Raw genomic sequence first — 21,371 nt, 5'->3', positions numbered from 1 at the left:
GTTACATTAGTATCTCTGTCCACACAACATGTATAGAAACGGCGGGTTGACCAGCATGATCTTTAGCTGATTTAGCTATAAGAACCCTGTTTGGAACACCATGCAGCATCCAAAACTCAACATGAAATTACCACCATTAAATTGAAACAGAATATATTTGATTTACTGTGATTTACTGTTTTGTGCAAATTAGAGCCACAGTGAAAAATTAAATTAGCTGTAGTTTCCCACTTGGTGGAGTCGTAAACTTATTTTCTCAGCCTGATTTGTTTAAAAGGTCTAATGTGTTCACCACATTTACATGTTTTCTGTTTATAAGATGCATTGCCTGCATTATAATTGTGTATAAACATAATAAAGACAATAAATGCAATGTGCTTTCACTTCAAAAAGTGTCTGCAGAGGAAATAGGTACATGTGCTAAACCCACGGGGGTCAAGCACTGGGCATTTCAATTGGAGACAGATTTAGAGAGTTACACATTTGTGTTGCTTTGTTGTAGACACTTTAATCCTCTGTTCTCTTTGTTTTTTTTGTTTTTTTTTGCAATTGTGTCCTTCACACAGTTGACAGCAGCTAGCATTTCATCTACTGTCTGGGTGTAACAGTTTTCCTGTTGCTGTCCTAGTGGCCTTCTCAGTGTAATTATTCACCTGGGCATTAGAGGGTGCTCTGTCTGAGAAATGCATGAATTCACCAATTTAAGGGAGTAGAGAAGGAGTAACAGACAGTAGTGCTGCGTTCCAGTCCAAAATTGTCATGCCCTTCACTCGCTAACATCCCTCCGTCTCGTTCATTCGGATGTACGTCATTGCTTACGTTGCACGAGTGCCCACTACTGGCGGAAACTGCAATGGACTGAATTGGAACGTCCTGGAAAGCCTTGATCACTTGGAATCAGCTATGGAGTTGATTTATTATTTACTTTTTTTTTTTCTTTAAGAATTTGTTTAATGCAGCATCCACGTTTATATGTGTGTTTGGGTTGTTTAAAAAAAAAAAATTGAATTAATATATCATAGAGTTGTCTGTTGTGGTGGTGATTAGACGAAATCTGTGGTGACGTCACAATCGTACTGCATTGTGGGACATATAGGTGCCTGAAGTGTACATATGAAGTAGACTCGCTCCCTCGGTCAAAATCGAGGGAACGAGGGTCTGTCCATATAAACTTCCCTCGTCCACTTCACGAAGTGGAACGCACTGGGGCGGCAGGGATTCCCCCAAGGGGAAGTGCTTAGGGAAGTTCGCAAGTGCGTGTCTAAAAGTGGACTGGAACGCAGAATCGGAAGTTAATTCTTTACCCTCATGGAGAGGCTTTCCTCATTAGCTGCATCCTTCGAAGGCCACATTTGAAGTCTGATTGTGTCAATGCGGTGCGACGAAGGCTGTCCCAATTCAAAGGATCCTTCAAACGCGTCCTTCGTTTCCCTTGCAATGGATACAACAGATGAATCATTCACGGCCTTGCCTAAACCCAGCCCAGAATTTATTGTGCGCCAGTTACGACAGGATTTTTGGAGAGACATCGCCGAATTACACTTTTAAACTTAAGTATTGGGTTTCAACTTACTGAAATATCGAATGATTCAAATGTAAAAAACAAATGGTAAAGCAGTTCAAATGTTGACTTATATATCTTGCTTATATTACTCTTTATATACAGAAATGGACCATGGTGATCATTTTTAGACAGTTTGTGAACCCTGTTTTTTATTTTATTTTATATTTTATATGCCACATGCTGGTGACCCCTGCTGGTCAAAACAGTGGTAAATGCAACAAAAAAACTCAGGCCAAACATGCATAAAAAACCCTTTTACAAACCCATTGCAAATGTTGTATTGAAAGTAAAATCTATCAAATGCAATTAGCAAACCATCTAATAAGATTAAATATCAAGTGTCTTTATAATATGTGTTCTTTTATACATTTTCAGGGCTTGTTTTGTTTGTTCCATGGCTGGCCAATAAGAGACTATTAAATAAATCACACAACAGCTCTTTACCATTCTAAATGTGTTTTGGGGGGAGTTTTGGCATTCAAGCTGAGTATTAAAGATGGCATTCAAGTCTTTTTGCAACTCTGTTGATGTAACCGACACAGCAACTGTTTTTCAAATGGGTGTGCCAAACACCTGTCTGCTATTGGTCCAACAAACATGTATTTCTGGCCAAAACCCACGTCAATGGCCCTGTGCAAATTTCCAGATTGCCACAGAGGTTAGTGTGATTTTTGAGTATAGTACCATGAGCATTACTGATCTAAGATACATTTTTCCTGCGAATATTGCAGCTAGTATTATTTGTGTCCCATATTTCTGTCGACTAAACCAGTCCTACAAATCATTTGTAAATTAATCGTTCTTTTGGGTTGGTTCATGCTTTTCAATGAATTGGCCTAACGGGTTTGCAAAACGAGTCGATTCACATTTGTTCAGAACGCTCTCTCACAGAATCATCTGAAGCCATTTCAGTCAGAGAGTAAACTGTGCTGGATGAAGTGGATATTTACCTACAAACTATCGAAACTAAAGACTTTAAGAGGTAACCTTGAGAAAATTCAGCTATTGCTGTGTCATGAAAGTGTTTTTGTGTCCACTCGCGCTATTTTTTATTTGCTTTCCTATGTGAGCATGCAGTTGTCTTTGACCACTAGTTGCTTTTTGCCATTTTCATATTTTAAGGAGGAACTATGCATTTTTACTTTTACAAATTTCTTTAGTGTAATGTTGCAGCTTGAGCATGAAAAGGGGTTGCAAAGTTACAAAGCACAAAGTCTACTCTAAAGGGAGTTATTCTATATATCAGTAAGCACTTTGAAACACCTTGATTGTTGTCTTGAGTTTTCTTCCGGAAAAGTACGTCTCAATATTCCTAAATTAAATAATTCCTGCTCAAGGCCTACATAAAAAAAAAAATGGGGACAAGGCCTGATTGAGTTGGGTTAGTAGTGTGTTGTAACTCACGATTACAGTAAGGGCCGTGACATTTCTGAAACGCTTCACCAAAGAACGATGAACTCACATTTAATAAATATCAGGAACCAGAGACAAACACCAGCATGAAACATTAACACAAGAAAATGAATAGAATATAACTGAGGGTTTAAATACACTGGATGACAAGAGGCTAATGAGAGACAGGTGAATGTGATTAATTGTCATGGTAATAAACAAGGGTAAGCACATAAAGACAAAAGAATATCAAAATAAGAGTCCATGAACAAAGTCACATGGTAAACGTGACGGAATGCTAGATAAGACACTGTCTTGACATAATGGCTATGTTTATGCAACTGGAGAGAGGTTTATGAGGCCTATTAGAGACCAAGGCGGAGCCGCCAGTTCCGAGAGCCAAGGAAAAGCTGGCAGTTCAGGGAGCAAGAGCAGAGTTAGCAGTGACCACGGTGGAGCCGATGGAGTAGGAGAGGGTTAGTGTTAGGATTAGGCAGAGCTGAAGAGCCCAAAGGCAGAGCAGAAGACCACCATGGCAGAGCAGACAGGATTGGAGACCTCCACGATATAGCAGAAGACCCCTATGGTGGAGCAGATGACCGCCATGGAGCCAGTGGTTCTGAAGACCACGGTGGAGCTGCCACAGAGAGATTATTGATGGCCACAATGGCCGTAACAGGAAGCTCAGAGAGTTCATAATGGATCTCCGTGGCTGTGATATGAAGCTCAGACTAGAGAGTTCATAATCAGCCTCCGTGGTCGTGACAGGGTAGACAAAGGGTTCAAGAATGGCCTCCATGGCCGTCACAGGGCAGGCAGAGAGCTTAGATTCGTCCTCCGTGGCAGACGGAAGGTTCAGGAACGGCCTCTGTGGTCATGACAGAGACAACAGGGAGCACGGGTAAAAACAGGGAATTCACAAGTGGACACCACTGCCTCGAGAAGAGCTGTAGTTCTGAAGATCACGGCAAAGCCAGTAGTTCTGAAGACCACGGTGGAGCCGGCTGTGCTGAAGACCACTGTAAAACTGAAACAGAGCACAAGAGATTATTGACGGCCACAATGGCCGTAACAGGAAGGTCAGAGACTTGAAAATGGATCGCCGTGACAGATAACCGGGTACAACAGCGTCCGTGGTCGTGACAGGGCAGACAAAGGGTTCAAGAATGGCCTCCTTGGCCGATACTGGACAGGCAGAGACATCATAGATGGCCTCCATGGCCTTGACAGGGCAGGCAGAGAGGTCAGATTCAGCCTCTAGGCCAGGACAGGGCAGGTAGAAAGTTTGGGAACGGCCTCTTTGGTCGTGACAGAGACAACAGGGAGCACAGGTAAAAACAGAGAATTCACAAGCGGACACCGCTGCCTAAGGAGGATCAGTAGTGGTCGCTGCCTCCTCGGGAGGAGGAGCAGTGTGTGTGGCCCAAACACACAAGATGGCGGTACACTGTAAAAAATTTGTAACACTCCCAAATCAAAAATTTCAATTGACCGATAACATCTAAATTTTTCAATTGGCCCAAGTGAAAATCTGTACATTTAATTATAGAATTTACAGAATTTCACTTGGGCCAATTGAAAAATTTAGATGTTATCGGTCAATTGAAATTTTTGATTTGGGAGTGTTACAAATTTTTTACAGTGTAGCCATCACAGACGATAGTGGCAGTAACTCTGGAAACACTGGACTTGGAAACTCTGAGACCACTGGACTTGATCTGCTCGCCTCTCGCACTGACCTCAGTTGTGGATTTATAACACCTGCTATCAGTCTTCTTTGTCCCAGAATTGATCCAGTGATCGAAGGGATTTGTGGCAAACAAGGGCGCATTAATGCACGGGCTTACCTGGGCTGAAGCTCAGGGGCCTTCCAAGTTCAGGGGCCTCCCATGTTCAGGTTCATGATGAGCTGAAAAGGTCATATTGTTTTGTAACTTGTCAGATTTTGTCGCAGTATGTCGCTAGTCTCTATACTGTGAAGTCGCTTGTGGGCGTTGGTAGTGCTGTCGCTCTAATGTTATTGGTAGACTGCTCGTCTGGCCACATCTATACAAAACACCATCACAAGTGATACAACTATATTATTTTAATTTGATTAGGAATTAGGCTCAAAAGAAACAGTATGCTGTTGGGAGAGTGTTTTTATATTACCACAATGCAGTGTTCAGAGGATTAAATAATTTACTAGATTAACGATCAATCAATCTACAAATTAAACTCACTCATACTGTCATAAAAAGTCATCCGAATTTGACAAATAATCTGTATCTCTATCCCTAATAGTCAACATAATGCAGGGGAAACTGTAAAATGAACTGCAGCAGTGCTAAACTTGCATCATAAAACTACAACACTCAAACTATAAATGTATGAATTAAACTCACTGAGACTGTCGACAGTTTCTTTTCCATGCATCATTTTATTATATCCATGTTTGTGGTTAGTTACAATCAAATCATATAAAACAGTGAAATCGCCCTCAAACTCTTCTGTCTTGCCTGCACTGCACTCGAGACGGTGACGGGAGCTGAGCTCCACTGAAAGGCTTCTTTCCTATTGGTTGTCGCTCGCGAAAATCGCTTCTCATTTGCATAAAGTTGAAATTTAGTTGCTGTGTGTGGTTGTTAAATAAAGTGTCTTGTGTTTATGCTCAAGTGGGCTCAGTGATATGTTAATAACAATATTAAAATTAAAAACAATATATAAAAACTCACTGTTGTAGGTCTAGAAAGAAACTAATGCATTTTGTGATGTAGATTACCTAGATATTACACTTTTTTTTTAAATGAGACTCAATAAATCGAGGGGATGGGGGGCCTACAAAACCTCTCAGCCCCGGGGCCTAACATTAGGTTAAGGCGGCTCTGGTGGCAAACCATGCTCCACGGCCAAGGCTCCAAGGCATAATCGATGTATTGAGCAAGGGAGTAGTGAATTTTCTCCCCAAGCAACTTCAAGCAAGTGGGTTTGTTTAAACCCAAATGAAAAATGTATTTAAGAGCAACATCATTAAAATCCACTTGATATGCTAATCAAATTAAATTTCTTAACGTAGTCCTCAATAGTTAGGTCACCTTGATGGTTCCTAATGAGACAAACTGCTGGGTTCATGATTAATGGTCTTGTGTTCTCTCACGTGCTGGCTTGACACTAGTAATGTTACGATGAACTCACATTTAATAAACATCAGAGACAAACACCGGCATGAAACATTAACACAAGACAATGAACGGAAGATAACTGAGGGTTTAAATACAATGACAAGAGAGGCTAATGAGAGAAAGGTGAATGTGAATAATTGTCATGATAACAAACAAGGGTAACTACGGAAACTAACAAGACGGCAATGGAAACAAGGAAACAGGAACTAAAAACACAGGAACTGAACAAGGCCATCAAGACAAAAGAATATCAAAATAAGAGCCCATGAACAAAGACAAAGGATAAATGTGACAAGAGTGTTACAGACAGACTGTAAAGAGAGCTGCAATAATGTAAAATATGTGGGAAAAACAATGTGTTTTTGGAACATTCAAACATGAAAACCTATTTTAGTAGACCCCATTAGCAAAATCAAGACTTTGTAAAAGGGCATAATATGGCCTTTTTCAAACGTTTAAAACGTGTCTAAAACAATTTAGTTCTGTACCGTTGCTCTCACTGATTCTTTAGTCTGAAGAATCTCAAGAAATGTGTAATAGTTACATGAAAGCTAGACATAAATCTTCTCTCAGAGTTAAATTTACATACATTGAGCATACATATAGAATTTTTTAACTATAATTTTGATAACACAAATCTTGTGTAGCTACCACGGATGAAATCCGACATGTGCCCCTAGCTGTTTCAGTTATATTTATCAGGTAAAAAAGACATTTAATGCATGTTATTCAAAGAGACTGCATATATAAGCTCAAAGAATCTTTGTGGTGTGGTTACAAAATAATTGAAAGCATGCTTAGTGGGTAACACTGTGCCCTGAAAGCAAGGAGGTCCCCAGTTTGAGTCCCGGCTGAGACAGGAGTCTTTTCTGTGTGGAGTTCACATGTTCTCCCTACATGTGTCTACGTGGGTTTCCTCCTGCTCCAGTTACAGCCAAAATCCGAAAACATGCAGTATAGGTGAATTGGAGACACGAAGCCATGGAATATGGAGGGTTGGGGAAAGACCTGGCGGCCCAAGAAAAAACATTGAAAAGAAAATTCATGGACAGTCTCTCGCGTGTTGCAGGAGATTGCCCATAGAATCCCCAAGAGTTGGATATGACTGAAATGGTTAATGAATGAATGATAGATGCTATATAATGTTAATGAACTTGAAGATGAAGACTTCATGTCTCTGAGACGTGGCATGATATCCATCTCTGTTTAAGGTCAATAAGGTTGTTTCACTGATGTATCACAGAATGTAATTATGCTCAGTAAATAATTAGTCATTTGTAATGAGCCTTGCATGATTTAAAAATCTTTTAAATATCTTAATTCCAAATTTGGTTACTTCATTTAAATCAATTTACATAATTCCCTCAGCTTGATTAATAACACACCAAATGGTGCAATGATTACAATAATGAACCCTCTGCCTCTGAATGGGAGCAAGGAAAATGTAAACTCGGGACAAAAAGTATCATATCTTCCCTCGCAGAGTTTTCTGAAGGGAAGAATGAGTTGGTCCAAAAAAAAAACAAAAAAAACACACCTTTTTTAGTTCAGACATTTAATGTTAACATGCCTTGAAGGGCTTAGTGATTTCTGGCCACTGTAACTGTGGTGGAAAGCAAACACACTGTCATCTGCAATCAGTGGACGACAAATAACTCACATAAGTGAATATGGGCCAGTCAGCAATTCCTCTTATCCCTGAGGATAAAGCTATCAGATTTTTATTTCCTGGACACTATTACACTCAGTCACTCCCTTGCTTTACACTCTTTGTGCGCTCCATAGATCAACAGAATATCTTGAGACATTCAGCAATAGTGAAATACAACTTTAGTTTGGGATGTTTTCACAGAAAGTTGGGGGCCTGATAAACATCACCAAATAAGTACTATCACAAGGTCAAGTTTTGGTTTTGTGAAATGAGAAATGACCTGTGAGCTGAAGGGATCATGCTGTGTGTCTCAAAAAATTTGTAACAGCCAAAACCTGGACTTGTTTAAGTTTTGCCATCAGTGGTGCTTTAAAATTAAGCAGGCATTCTTCAAAAGTAACTCACTTACACAATCAATCTTGGTTAATCATGGGAAGAATAAAGGCAAGTAAATCCATATTAGAGCGTATTAGATTGTAACCGGATTTCCCTTTGGCACAAACATCAAAGAGGTCTCTCTTTCTAGTTTATCCACAGATCATCTCAATACAGTAAAAGTCCATATCCGCTCACATGAATGGTGCATGTGTTTAAGACACTGTGATCTATTACACCACCAATATCTTATTTATAAGCTTGCTTTAGATCAGTTTAGATCAGTGAACCTGGGCATATTTACAAGAAATCCTTGCGTCACAGCAAACCCCATAGTTCTTATCTCTTTCCTTCGTGTTAAACCACAACTGGTCTCAAAACATTAAATGGAGAGAAACGGCACAAAACATGCCGTTGATTAGCAGCAAGCAAATGTGGTAATAGATCGCATATGTGCAGGACTCAAAGCTGCGAGAGTCATTTTTGCTTCCAGTCATTTTCGTTGGGCACGGAGCTGTCCTATTATGGCAAGCCGTTTTAACGTTTAATCCTTAAAACCTACTAGTATCTATTTGCATGCTACTGCTTATTGTTTAGATTCTAGAATCTATTTCACTAAGTACTAGTGCTTTTTCTTTAGCTCCTATTCTTTAGATACTAGTATCTTTTTAAAATATACTAGTAGTTATTCATTATATACTAGTTCTTATTTTTTTAGAGACTGGTACTCATTCATTAGATAGATTCTAGTGCCTATTAAATTGGTACTAGTACTTATTAGATACTAGTACTTATTCATACTAGTCCTTATTATTAGATATTAGTACTTATTCTTTAGATATTAAATATAGTTCTTATTCATTAGATACTACTTATTTCGATAGTGACTAGTAAGTAACACATTTTAAATTTTTGCCATTGACTTCCATGGGGATCTGTCATTCAGATATCAAGTATTCAGTTCTGACTATGTATTCCAGTTGTGACTAGTATGTATTTAGTAGATACTAGTAGTTATTCATTAGATACTAGTACCTATTACTACTTCGTCATTAGATACTAGTACCTATACTAGTACTTCTTCATTAGCTCCTATTACTTATTCAATAGATACTAGTTCCTATTAAATAGATACTACTTATTATTAGCTAATAGTACTTAGCCCAATAGATACTAGTTTTATTAATAGATACCTATTTATTAGATACTAGTATTTATTCCAAATGTTACTAGTAAGATTTTTTATTGAAATCTACAGAGGCCGTTCTGAATAGTCATAACATAAGACGAGTAAAAAAACAGTTGTGACTAGTAAGATAAGAAATGTTACTAGTTACAATTATAAAGGACACTAGTGTCTAATAAATAAGTAGCCTAACAAATAACTACTAGTAGCCTATATATTAAATAGGTACTAGTATCGAATGAAAAGTAATTGTAAACAGTAAATAACTAGCATTTAATGAATACTTACTAGTAATATTTAAAAAGATACTAGTCAATAATTGGAATAATTACTAGTCATAAATTAATAGATGATATCAAAACAGAATTACTAGTATCTATTAATTTGCAGATATCTTCAACCTCATAAGGAACTAGAAAGAAAATATTAAGAGATATCTTCTTTTAACAGATCATTACATAAACATGAGTATACTCTCAACCATCCAATCAGAGTTTATATGGTAATGCAGATTAAACTAAGGCTATAGAAGATCGATTTTTTATAAGTAAATGGCTTTGTTGGTTTATCTAGCTAATTGGTTAGCATAAACGCAAGGAAAGATATAGGTTTAATATGACATTTATTGTTTTGAATGTACAGTAGGCTATAATAAAGACTTAACTGCCAATTCGAACAACAGTTAAGTAGATCCAAAAACCGGTTCATACCCACCAGCCAAACAACCACAATACCCAGAGATTGGGATATTTGGAGAGGATTCATAATTCCTTACAATCAAACATTCGGAATATTAATCTGCGTCTGAGAATGAGAGTCATGTCAAAATAAGAGTATATATGCACTATATTACATATGCCTATTCATTATTTAACTCTAATACCTTTAAAAATGTAGGCTATTATCATATTGTTATTATAAAAATGGCCTTAATTCAGTCCGTTTTCTGTGTCATCTCTCTTTGATATGTTGTTGGCTCATTATATTCAACATATTATTTGCATACTGACTATTTAAATAGTACTAATATCTATTAAGGTAAGGATATCTTTGATCTAAAATGTTACTACTAACTAAAAAAATAAGCACTAGTTCTATTTTTTCTTAAACGTACAGTATGTAATTTTTTCGCCGCTAGGGGTCGCTAACCTCTTTACAAAAACATTTGCTAAGAATTATGGATCTTGTCGTCAACGTCAAGCCGACCGATCTAATAATGTTTATGGATGACTGAATACATCTATGTTTTTATCATGACGGTGATATGAAGCAGGTCGGGATTGCTAAGAGACAGCTATCAGCTCCACACGCGACGCGAGTCCCGCGGATATAAAAGGAATATGGACATTTCATTCTACCGAACTACACGCAAGTGCAGAATTACAACTCACAGGTCAGTTTATTAGACAAATTAAACTTGTGAGGTAACGCAGCGCTGTTTCACTTGGTCTAACATTACACTAGCACACTAAACTGCATTTAAATGTGTTGAAATTTATGTGTTAGTTTGTCTGTATGAGACTAGCAGTAAGCTAGATCAACATTAGAATAACATACAGATCATATTCTAACATTTTATCATTGTTGAACTATATAACATTGATTAGTTTTATGTAAATGTGCTCACCTGTTTAATAAAGTACATGTAGGAGCGGTCGAAGTCTCGGACGTGGAGCTCTCGTTTATATACTGTCTATGGGAGCTCTCGGCATCTCGAAAACACCGCGCTGATATTGATTCTCGTTTTAGTTATCCTTTTTTATCCAAAGTCTGCTTGCCATGGTCCATAATGTTTGAACGAAACAACAACAGCGTGCAGATAGACATTACGAACTACACAGTGGTCCACGTCTGTCGCCTTGGTTACTATCAGAGGGCTCTGGTTCATAGCTCTGGTTGCTATGGCAGTACGAGCGGAAACCAGGGACAACGCGGATATGACGCCATTGACAGCGACAAAACGGAAATAAAGAAACGGGACGTGTCTTCGAATTAAATGACAAATTTCTCCTGGTTTGAAAGTTGTTGGAAACAGTCGGGATAATGTAAGTACACAACTAAAAAAAATATATAACATAGATATAGTGATTTTTGCTATTTTTAAAGCAAAAAAGTTACATATTGTGCCTTTAATTTATTATGAGGAACTTTTCTATCCATCAGCCTCTTCAGTGTCCATCTGCTGAGTGGGAAACAAGATCACATCCTCATGCAATGTAGAAGGAACACAATGTACTGGACATGCATCGCTCTCTCACGCTCACAGTGGCTATGCTTGTAAGATAATGCACTGCACATTGCAGACTCCTGTAGTTTCATGCATCCTTTCACAAGAGTCTTGTGCATCTGGACAGATGTAGAGAGAATGTAAGGCGGGTGCCAGTAAGTCTGGGCTACCCCTCGAGAAAACAAAAGGTTCTCCTGACAATTAACATTTGAACTCTCTTGCACATGTAACACAGAGTTGCACCACAGAGTGCAGCTCACACCTCACTTTTACAGTCTCATCATCTCCCCCTGCTCCCCCCTACTCCTCCTCACCTAAAACTCCCTGAAAACCTATGCAATGTTAAGTGTGTACATAGTAACTATACATGTTTGGTATCATTTAAAATGGTCTCATTCTCCCAGCCATAACGAAAAGCTAAAAGCTGTATCAAGGTATCAGATTACAGGTATCAAGAACCAATTCAATTACAAATTCTGATCCCACAGTTGCGAACCCCTCAATAGGGGACCAAAATCTAATTATAATGACAGACACCACCATTTGGTAAGCATATTGAATTATCTGGGTTTATAAGGAAAATTGGCAAAAGGTTCGAGGAGTCTGTAGACTTCCCACACGATCGATGTTTGTAGTTTTCGTTGCCAGGTAAATATTTCTACAAGTCCTCGGTTTCTGAATTGTTGTTATTCTATGAATTGGATTTTGAATTATTGTTCTATTACCTGGTCAATAAATTGTAAACATTTGCTTTTATTCTGTGTTATGAACTGCTCCGAGACTCGAAGGTGAAGATCCAAATGCAGCTTTATTACAGAGTAGTCGTACAGGCAGGGTCAACAACAGCGAACAGATCAATGGAGGAAACACAGAGAACATCCGAATAACAGGCAGAGGTCAGGGCAGGCAGCAATTATCAGAGTCCAATAAACAATCCAAGTCAGGCCAGGCAGAGAAACAATCAGGAAACGGTGAAACAGTCCAAGGTCAGCAATACAAGAATCAAACACGGGTAAATAACGCTCAGAAATGCAGTAACAGTACAACAAGACTTTGCACTGAGTGAATGTGAAAACCAGGTATTTATGGTGAGAGCATACCATTCAACATTGATGGCACCGAACAATGAACTCAGGAAAGAACGAGGAGAACTGATGAGATGATTAACTGAACAGATAAACAGAATCAGTAGCCGAGGGAACAAACTAGGAAACCAGATCAAAACATGACCTTGAGACAAAACAGAACTGAAACAGAACACACTGAACAAAACCATGAACCTGACAACTATAAGCTCAAATTGTGTTCTTGGAAGAACTTGATAAGAGATTTGAGGTCCGATTGAAATCTCTGACTTTAGGCCAATCCTTCAGAGCTGTAGTTTGCCATCTTTTTTTTTTTTCTTTTCTTTTCACATGTCAACTCAAAAGCCCTGGTGTATAATGAATTGCACTGTCATAACTGCAATTACCTCAGCACATTATCAATATCAATAGCCTCAGTGTACTGCCAGATTAACCAAGTCTTGACTCATTTAGGAAACCATTCAGGAATTTTTTTTTAAATCCTGGTAGATTAATATTTTATTTCTTCTTTACACAGAGCATGAAATAAATACACCCCAATGCACTTAAAAGCTGCACTCCCCTTTCTGAGGCTTACTTGAAAAGTTCTCAAATTGGCAGATGTGTGTTGTGAGACTACCAGAAGCATATTCAAGGAAACATCTGCAGTAGTCTTCTTGTACTCTTTATGCTCTTTGCGAACACTGCACTCAGTATTGATCATGAATCATCTCATGAATCAATTCTATGTATCATGTTTATAATTCATTTCAGAGCTGATTAATGTCTATGTCCTGGATGTGTTGATCGGCCACGTGTCTAGCCTTTGATCCAATGTCACATGCAATTTACAAACGCATGCATTGAATGTAATACATTGTCACAATTATTTTTATTTTTTTCACAACATGCAAAAAGAAAGAAACACATAAAAAAACTCCAATGTGAAAAACTGCATTCGATTTCAGATTACTGATAGTCTAATCATGAGATTGTGAAACACGGTTGGGCAAAACAAAAACGATGGCAACATGGTAAGCAAGGCGGGGCAGAGGACCGTGAGAACAGCGCGACTGATAATGAGCTACGGTGGAGCTCATGGTGGAGCTACGGAAGTTTAAAAGGAGGAACTACGACAGTGAAGGATGAGAGAGGACCAGGCCTGGACTTTTATGTTATATTTTGTTTATGTGTGTGCGGCAGTTGTCTGTGAGGGGCTGTCGCATTTACTTTCATTTTGTGCTTGTTTTATTATTAAAGTTTGTGAAACGTTTGCCGGTTCCCGCCTACTTCTTCCCTGAACTACATACCTTGCTACAGACTGGTATTTTACACGACAACGATGTACTAAAAACGGAAAAGGTTTTCCTTTGTGTTTTCATTAGCGTACAAAGACAACAACACTGTCAAAATGATCCCCGTTCACAATGATCTGCAAAAACGACTAAAAACACTGTATTCTGCTGCCTGGCCAGTAGTTGGCGATGTCACTTTGGAAAGAAACACTACGCGCCTATAGACTGAACACGTAATAAGCATACTCATGACGTCACCATTTTCACAAATTTGCGTTTTTGTTGTTTACACGGAGACGATAACAGTATAGTTGTCAAAAACGTGCACTTTGAAATCCTTTGTCAAAAAGTTTGTGTTTTTAGGCCCCCAAAATGCTGCTATTGTGTAAATAAACTACCAAAACGCATGAAAAGTTTTCAGTTTTTAGTTGAAAATGGTGTCATGTAAACGCCCCCGTAGTTGCAAATTTACTTTACTAGTTATTAGAGTGTCTAAAGCTAAATATAACGTACTACTCATCAACATATATTAGATATTGTCTAATATTATCACATTAATCTGACATCCAAGAGCTTTAGATACTGCTTTGGATGCGACTGTAGAGCCCGTGCAGCAGGGCAACTGTGTGACCATGAGACGCTGTAGTGACGCTAAAACAGAGGTCAAATAAATCCCTTCACATAGAGACACTTTCACCTAGATATCACCAAATACAAAAAAACTCCCAAACCCATTTAAGGGTAAAAATTGTATTGATGTTCAACAAATAAAAAAATAAATATAATACAGATGAACAAATAATAAAGCTTGGGTTGCTGAATATTCGAACCCTTACTTCAAAAGCACTTATTTTTAATGATATGATTACAGATTACAACCTAGACGTGTTGTGTTTGAGAGAAACCTGGCTAAAACCAGACAATTACATTACTTTAAATGAGTCCACCCCCCAAGATAACTGTTTTAAAACCGAGCCACATCTGAAAGAAAAGGGGGGTGGTGTTGCTGTAATCTATAGTAATATCTTCGGAATGACTGAATAGTAATCAAATATATCTAGTTTCAAATATAATTATTTTGAAGTGTTGGTGCTTAATGTAACACTATCTAGTGTAAATGATAAATTGCGCGTGACATTTTTGCTAACTACTCTATACAGGCCACCAGGACAACATACAGACTTTATCAAATAATTTGCTGATTTTTTTTTCAGAGTTAGTACTGGCTGCAGATGAAGTCCTAAATGTTGGTGATTCTAATATACATGTAGATAACGAAAAAAACGCATTGGGATTGGCATTTAGAGACATTCTGAACTCTATTGGAGTTATACAACACGTGTCAGGACCCACTCATAATCATACTTTAGATCTAATATTGTCACATGGAATCAATGTTAATGCTGTTCAAATTCTGCAGTAGAGCGATGACATCTCAAATTATTATCTAGTCTCGTAAATACTACAATTAGCCAAGGTTGTAAAGCCGACTTCGTGTCACAAATATGTTAGAATTATGTTAGAAATATGATAATCTAAATATGTTAGATTATCATCAATATATAATGAATTATCATTATAATTAGAATATATTCTGCTACTAAAGATTGCTTTATTAATAATATTCCTGATCAGTTTCATCTCCTCAGCATCCCAGATAGCTTAGAAGAACTCGATATTCTTCACAACATTCACAACATTCTTTTAAATAGACTTGAATAATAACCTAGAATACTGTCTAACAATTGATGGCTGCTCTGTCAAGTATTCGTCGTCGGTTAGGAACCTGGGTGTGCTCTTTGATACCAATCTTTCATTTGAAAGCCACGTTTCTAGCATCTGTAAAACTGCATTCTTACATCTAAAAAATATATCTAAATTACGACATATGCTTTCAATGAAAAATGCGGAACAGTTAGTTAATGCGTTCATGACCTTAAGGCTAGATTATTGTAATGCTCTTATGGGTGGTTGCCCTGCACGCTTAATAAACAATTGGTCCAAAATGCAGCAGCTCGAGTTCTTATCAGAACCAGGAAGAATGACCAGATTAGCCCAGTTCTGTCAACACTGCATTGGCTCCCTATTAAACATTGTATAAATGTTAAAATATTGCGAATACTTACAAAGCACTAAATGGTTTAGCTCCCCAGTATTTGAGCGAGCTCTTAACGCATTATAGTCCTTCACGTCTTCTCAAAATTCTGGCCAGCTGATAATACCTAGAATATCAAAATCGACTCCTGGAGGTAGATCCTTTTCCTATTTAGCACCAAAACTCTGGAACATGTCAGTTCAAATCTAGACTAAAAACACATCTCTAAATTAGGTCTGCCGGAACAGGGAGCACTTCCTATAACACCTGATGTAATCGTTACATCATGAGAAGAATGGCATCTACGCTGATGTTAGTCTTTCTGCTTATTCCGAGGTTTACTGTAATCAGCTGGATCCGGGCCGTATCCAGATCAGATGGTGGACCTGCGCCAATACACGACCACAGCGCATGATGTAGTCAGCTGGATCCAGGCCGTATCCAGATCAGATGGTGGACCTGCCCCTAGACACGACCACAACGCATCCCTGAAGTGTCAGCAGAGGTTGTGTCAACTAGACTCTCCCCTGTGAAGGCCTCATCAACACGACAGCCATCGGCACTGATCCTCAACAAACCCGTCTCCATACCGGCGTGACTCCGATCTTCAACCAGATGGAACTGGATAATATTCTGATTGTTCCAATCCAATCTGACTTCTGACCTGTAATGCTGCCTGAATCATAATCATACACGTTTGTTCGTTGGCCAGAGGAGGACTGGCCCCCCGACTGAGCCTGGTTTCTCCCAAGGTCTTTTTCAGCATTCTGTCACCTGATGGAGTTTTGGTTCCTTGCCACTGTCGCCTTTTTCGCCTTTGTCGCCTTTTTTCACCTTTATTGCTTTTGGCTTGCTTAGTTTGGGACAATAAATGTAACATTTAATTTAATATTCAACAATAATATTGAATTTGTTGGAACTTTTTACAACAAAAATGAAACATCACTGAACTTACTTAAGCTGGACTGTGACGCTATTTTCTTCTAGAAACAAACTTTGTTGCATTATTTTCCTGTTATCTCTGTAAAGCTGCTTTGAAACAATCTGTATTGTAAAAAGCGCTATATAAATAAATGTGACTTGACTTGGCATGACTAAAGTGGACTATCGAAATAAAGTGTTACAGAAAAAAAAATATTGAGTTATAGATAAAACTTAATTTAATTACAGAGGGGAAAAATGGAGGAAAGCACTAACAATTTTTTTTTTTTTTTTTTTATATATATTTTTGGGTATAGACAGCAACATTGTCAAAATGATCCCCGTTCACAAGGATCCTTAAAAACGATTAAAAAAAACTGTGTATTCTGCTGACAGGCCAGTAGTTGGTTTACTGATAGTCATCTCTGCAAATATTTGGGGGAAAGTATTTCAACACTGAAAAAATGACACACTGAGACCAGCTCAAATAAACAGAGCAACTCAGTTCTATAATGGCAATTTCTTCTGTGGCAGGTCTGTTTCATATTATGTGCAGTAATGCAACAACAAAATGTAACAAATACTTCAAGCACTATTGATTTTAACGTAGAATGAACAGAAGCATGAATTCAGGGACAGTATGCAAGGAATATTCTATATCTGTAAATATTTGTTCTATTTTCTTCACTTTACCAGGTTTTATATTGTCATTTTTCGTTTATGACCATCTTGTTTGCAACGTGTGATATTTAGCTTTAGTCCAACTCTTGAGCTTTTTTTCCAGTGTGAAAAGGCTAGTTGCTTAGTAACGCAATAAGGAGAAAAATAACAATGCGTAAAAATGCACCTCTAAAGCCAAGAAACTGGCCACAAAAATGTTCAGTCCAACCTGTTCTGGACCATTTGCTGTTTCCACAGTCATAATATGAGCAAACAAAAAGCGCAGCTAAATTCTAACCCCAAGACAATTTCTTTCATAAACAAGAAACCTATCTGTCAATAAATGACCCAAGTCTTGGTATGAATCAAGAATCGAATCGCACCGTGGAAACATTAAAGGGTGGATTGCGCAGCGTGGAGATTTGGATGATGTCTTCATTCACATTACACACCTGTCAAGTCAGATTGAATGTTTGGACACAACAATCATAAATTGGACGCATAATCACAAGTGTTAAGGATAAATATGTTCCCATGAATTTATTAGTTTGACTTTTATATAATCCCCTTGACAAATGTAAAACACATTTTAGGGGACGCTTTACAGTCGCACTGTGGAGCTCTATTAATTACAGAATAAAACTAGACAAAAGACTATCAGCTCCAGTCATCTGTTTAAGCTTAACGTTAGCTGTCACCAAACGCCTCATGTGGAGTTGTGAGTGCGTGTTTGTCAGATAGTGTATGTCGATAGTGTGTGCAGCGTGGAATGTAACACTAGCCTAGGCATTGTATGGGCCATTGGAGTGGGTAATGATTTAATATCTACTGATGCCTAAGGGAGAAGACTGAGTTTTATTAGGGCGCATATGCGCTGAAAAAGAACATACTTTAGGATCTCAAGGTCAGCAGAAAGGCCTGACAATCAGCTTGATGAATGTGAGCGCCTGAGCAGATAATATGTTCCTGGCAAAGGTCTCAGGCTACAAAAACACAAATTACCGAGCAGTAAGAAGATGTCTGATAGGCTGTGATAAAGGACTTTAACTTTGTGGCATTTTCTGCCATTGTGATGTTGCACTATAGCCGATAATTTTAAATCAGTATGTTTGTCTAAACATCCTTAAAGCAAGATACATTTACTTGAGAAGCCAAACATTTTAATAAAATAAGACATCGGCATATCTTAAATTAACCCTCTGTTGCTGTTCAGTCGGCCCAAATTTCTTATTTCATCGGAATGGGCCGAAACTTGGTAAAGGTTTTTGCACTCATTATGTGAAAAAAAAAAAAGGTTAAATGGTTCTAAAAAAGGCACGCTTGTATTGTTCGTGCTAAAAAATGACCGCATCGGAAATTAATGGGAGAATTTCATCTTTTGGAACTGTTTGTTTGGTACTGCGGCCATTTTTTGAGATATCAACCTCAAATTTGGAACACACCTTGTTTAGATTTATGGCTTTGATTTTCTCACCGTTTTTAGAGTAGAGTGTTCTGAAAAATATATATTTTATATAAAAAAATTAAAATGGTATTTTTGTGCATTTTTCATAACAATAAATGTAAAATTGTATAACTTTTTTCAGTTTCACTCTTTTTTCACTTCATCAATAATCTGCCAAGTATGGTTTGGTTTAGGGTTAGTTGCATGTAACTATGCATAATTTATAGTTATTACTATAGTAAGTACATGTAACATACCAGAGGGTTAAGTTTATTACCTTATTGCCAAATAGTTGTTGTTGTTGTTGTTGAACCTTGTAAATATTAGATTTATGTCTAAAAAAATTGCCAATGGGGTGAAAAAAAAAGAAAAAAATGAATTCAAGATATATTCTCTGAAAAAAAGTAGCCTAATTTTTATTCAACAGTTTGTTCCTGTTATGAATTTGATTGGCTGAACAGCGTTCAAGACTTAGGCATGTTTGAAATTTCACACTTATATAGTGCATATTTGAGAGGACAGCCTTGTTCAAAACTATGGGGACATTATCAATTGCAATTCAATTCCATAATGCACCGGGATATCGAGTGTACAACCAACAAAGACTTTGCACTGCCTGCATTGGAAAAACAATCCCGTGGCGAAATTTCAGCAAAATTATATCACGTTGCTTTTTGCACATTTCATGCTAAGTGAAATGTCCAGTAAGTGGAGCAAAAAGTGGCATCAGTTTTATCCAAAACAGATGAACATCAATGTGGAAACATTTTGTTATGCTGATTGTAAGTATTGAAGCATTCACTACCATGATAGACTGCAATAATGAACTGAATTGCACTTAACGAGCTAGCCGCTAAAGAATGAATTACCACATCTCACCAGAATTTGCCGTCTCTGTCCGATTTGCTTGCTCGTTTTCATTCACTCCTTCAAATGGACTATATAAGTGGAGTAATGTAGGGAATAGTGAATGAGAATATTTTTCGGTGAGTCGTTGAATCATTCATTCAATACACTATATACTGTATATTAAACATATTCGATTAAACACTGATTTGTAGCAGCTTTTGCTTCGCTTGGAACTGTTTTAGTTGACAAAGCAAAAATAATACTGGCAATACTGAGTCTAAAATGTAGTTACTCTATTTTAATTCCTTGTGTATTGAACTGTTGTAAAGCAATATCATACCGTTGGTCTGAATATCACTGACAATTTTGCATTTCATGTAAACTAATCTTGTTTTAAGGATGTATATTTTTACTTAAAAAAATAAAATTAAGGAAATTATTTTCTGTTGTTTGGTTGATCTGATCTGTTGTAATTACTGGAGCACTAACTAGACTGAATTTTGTGCTTCAGGCTATAATTTTGTATTAAAGGGATACTCCACTTTTTTCGGAAATATGCGCATTTTACATCTCCCCCAGAGTTAAACAGTTGAGTTTTACCGTTTTAGAATCCATTCAGCCGAACTCCGGGTCTGACGGTACCACTTTTAGCATAGCTTAGCACAGATCATTGATTCAGATGAGTCCAGTAGCATTTCTTTCAAAATGACCAAAGAGTTTCAATATTTTTCCTATTTAAAACTTGACTCTTCTGTAGTTAAACCATGTACTAAGATCGACGGAAAATGAAAAGTTGCGATTTTCTAAGCCTATATGGCTAGGAACTATACTCTCATTCCAGCGTAATAATCAAGGAACTGTGCGGCTGTACCATGAGTGCAGCAGGCGTAATGATATGACGCAGCGCCTGAAAATAGGTCTAATAGGTTAGACAAACTTAGTCCCGGTCACGTTGGAAGAAGTTACCGAGCTGGGGACTATTTTCAGGCGCTGCGTCATATCATTACGCCTGCTGCACTCATGGTACAGCCGCACAGTTCCTTGATTATTACGCTGGAATGAGAGTATAGTTCCTAGCCATATAGGCTTAGAAAATCGCAACTTTTCATTTTCCGTCGATCTTAGTACACGGTTTAACTACAGAAGAGTCAAGTTTTAAATAGGAAAAATATTGAAACTCTTTGGTCATTTTGAAAGAAATGCTACTGGACTCATCAGAATCAATGATCTGTGCTAAGCTATGCTAAAAGTGGTACCGTCAGACCCGGAGTTCGGCTGAATGGATTCTAAAACGGTAAAACTCAACTGTTTAACTCTGGGGGAGTTGTAAAATGAGCTTATTTCCGAAAAAAGTGGAGTATCCCTTTAAGGCTCTAATTCCATATTTCCTTTCTAAACGAAACCAATGTGTAGGAACATTAAAGGGGTGCTTTTATGCTGCTATGCCCATCTATTTTTAAAAAAAATCTTTATAAAAACAAACCATA

This window comes from Rutilus rutilus (assembly GCF_951802725.1).
Source record: "Rutilus rutilus genome assembly, chromosome: 6".
NCBI classification, from domain to species: Eukaryota; Metazoa; Chordata; class Actinopteri; order Cypriniformes; family Leuciscidae; genus Rutilus; species Rutilus rutilus.
The sequence above is the reverse complement of the archived record's forward strand: the minus strand, read 5'-3'. Positions refer to the sequence as shown.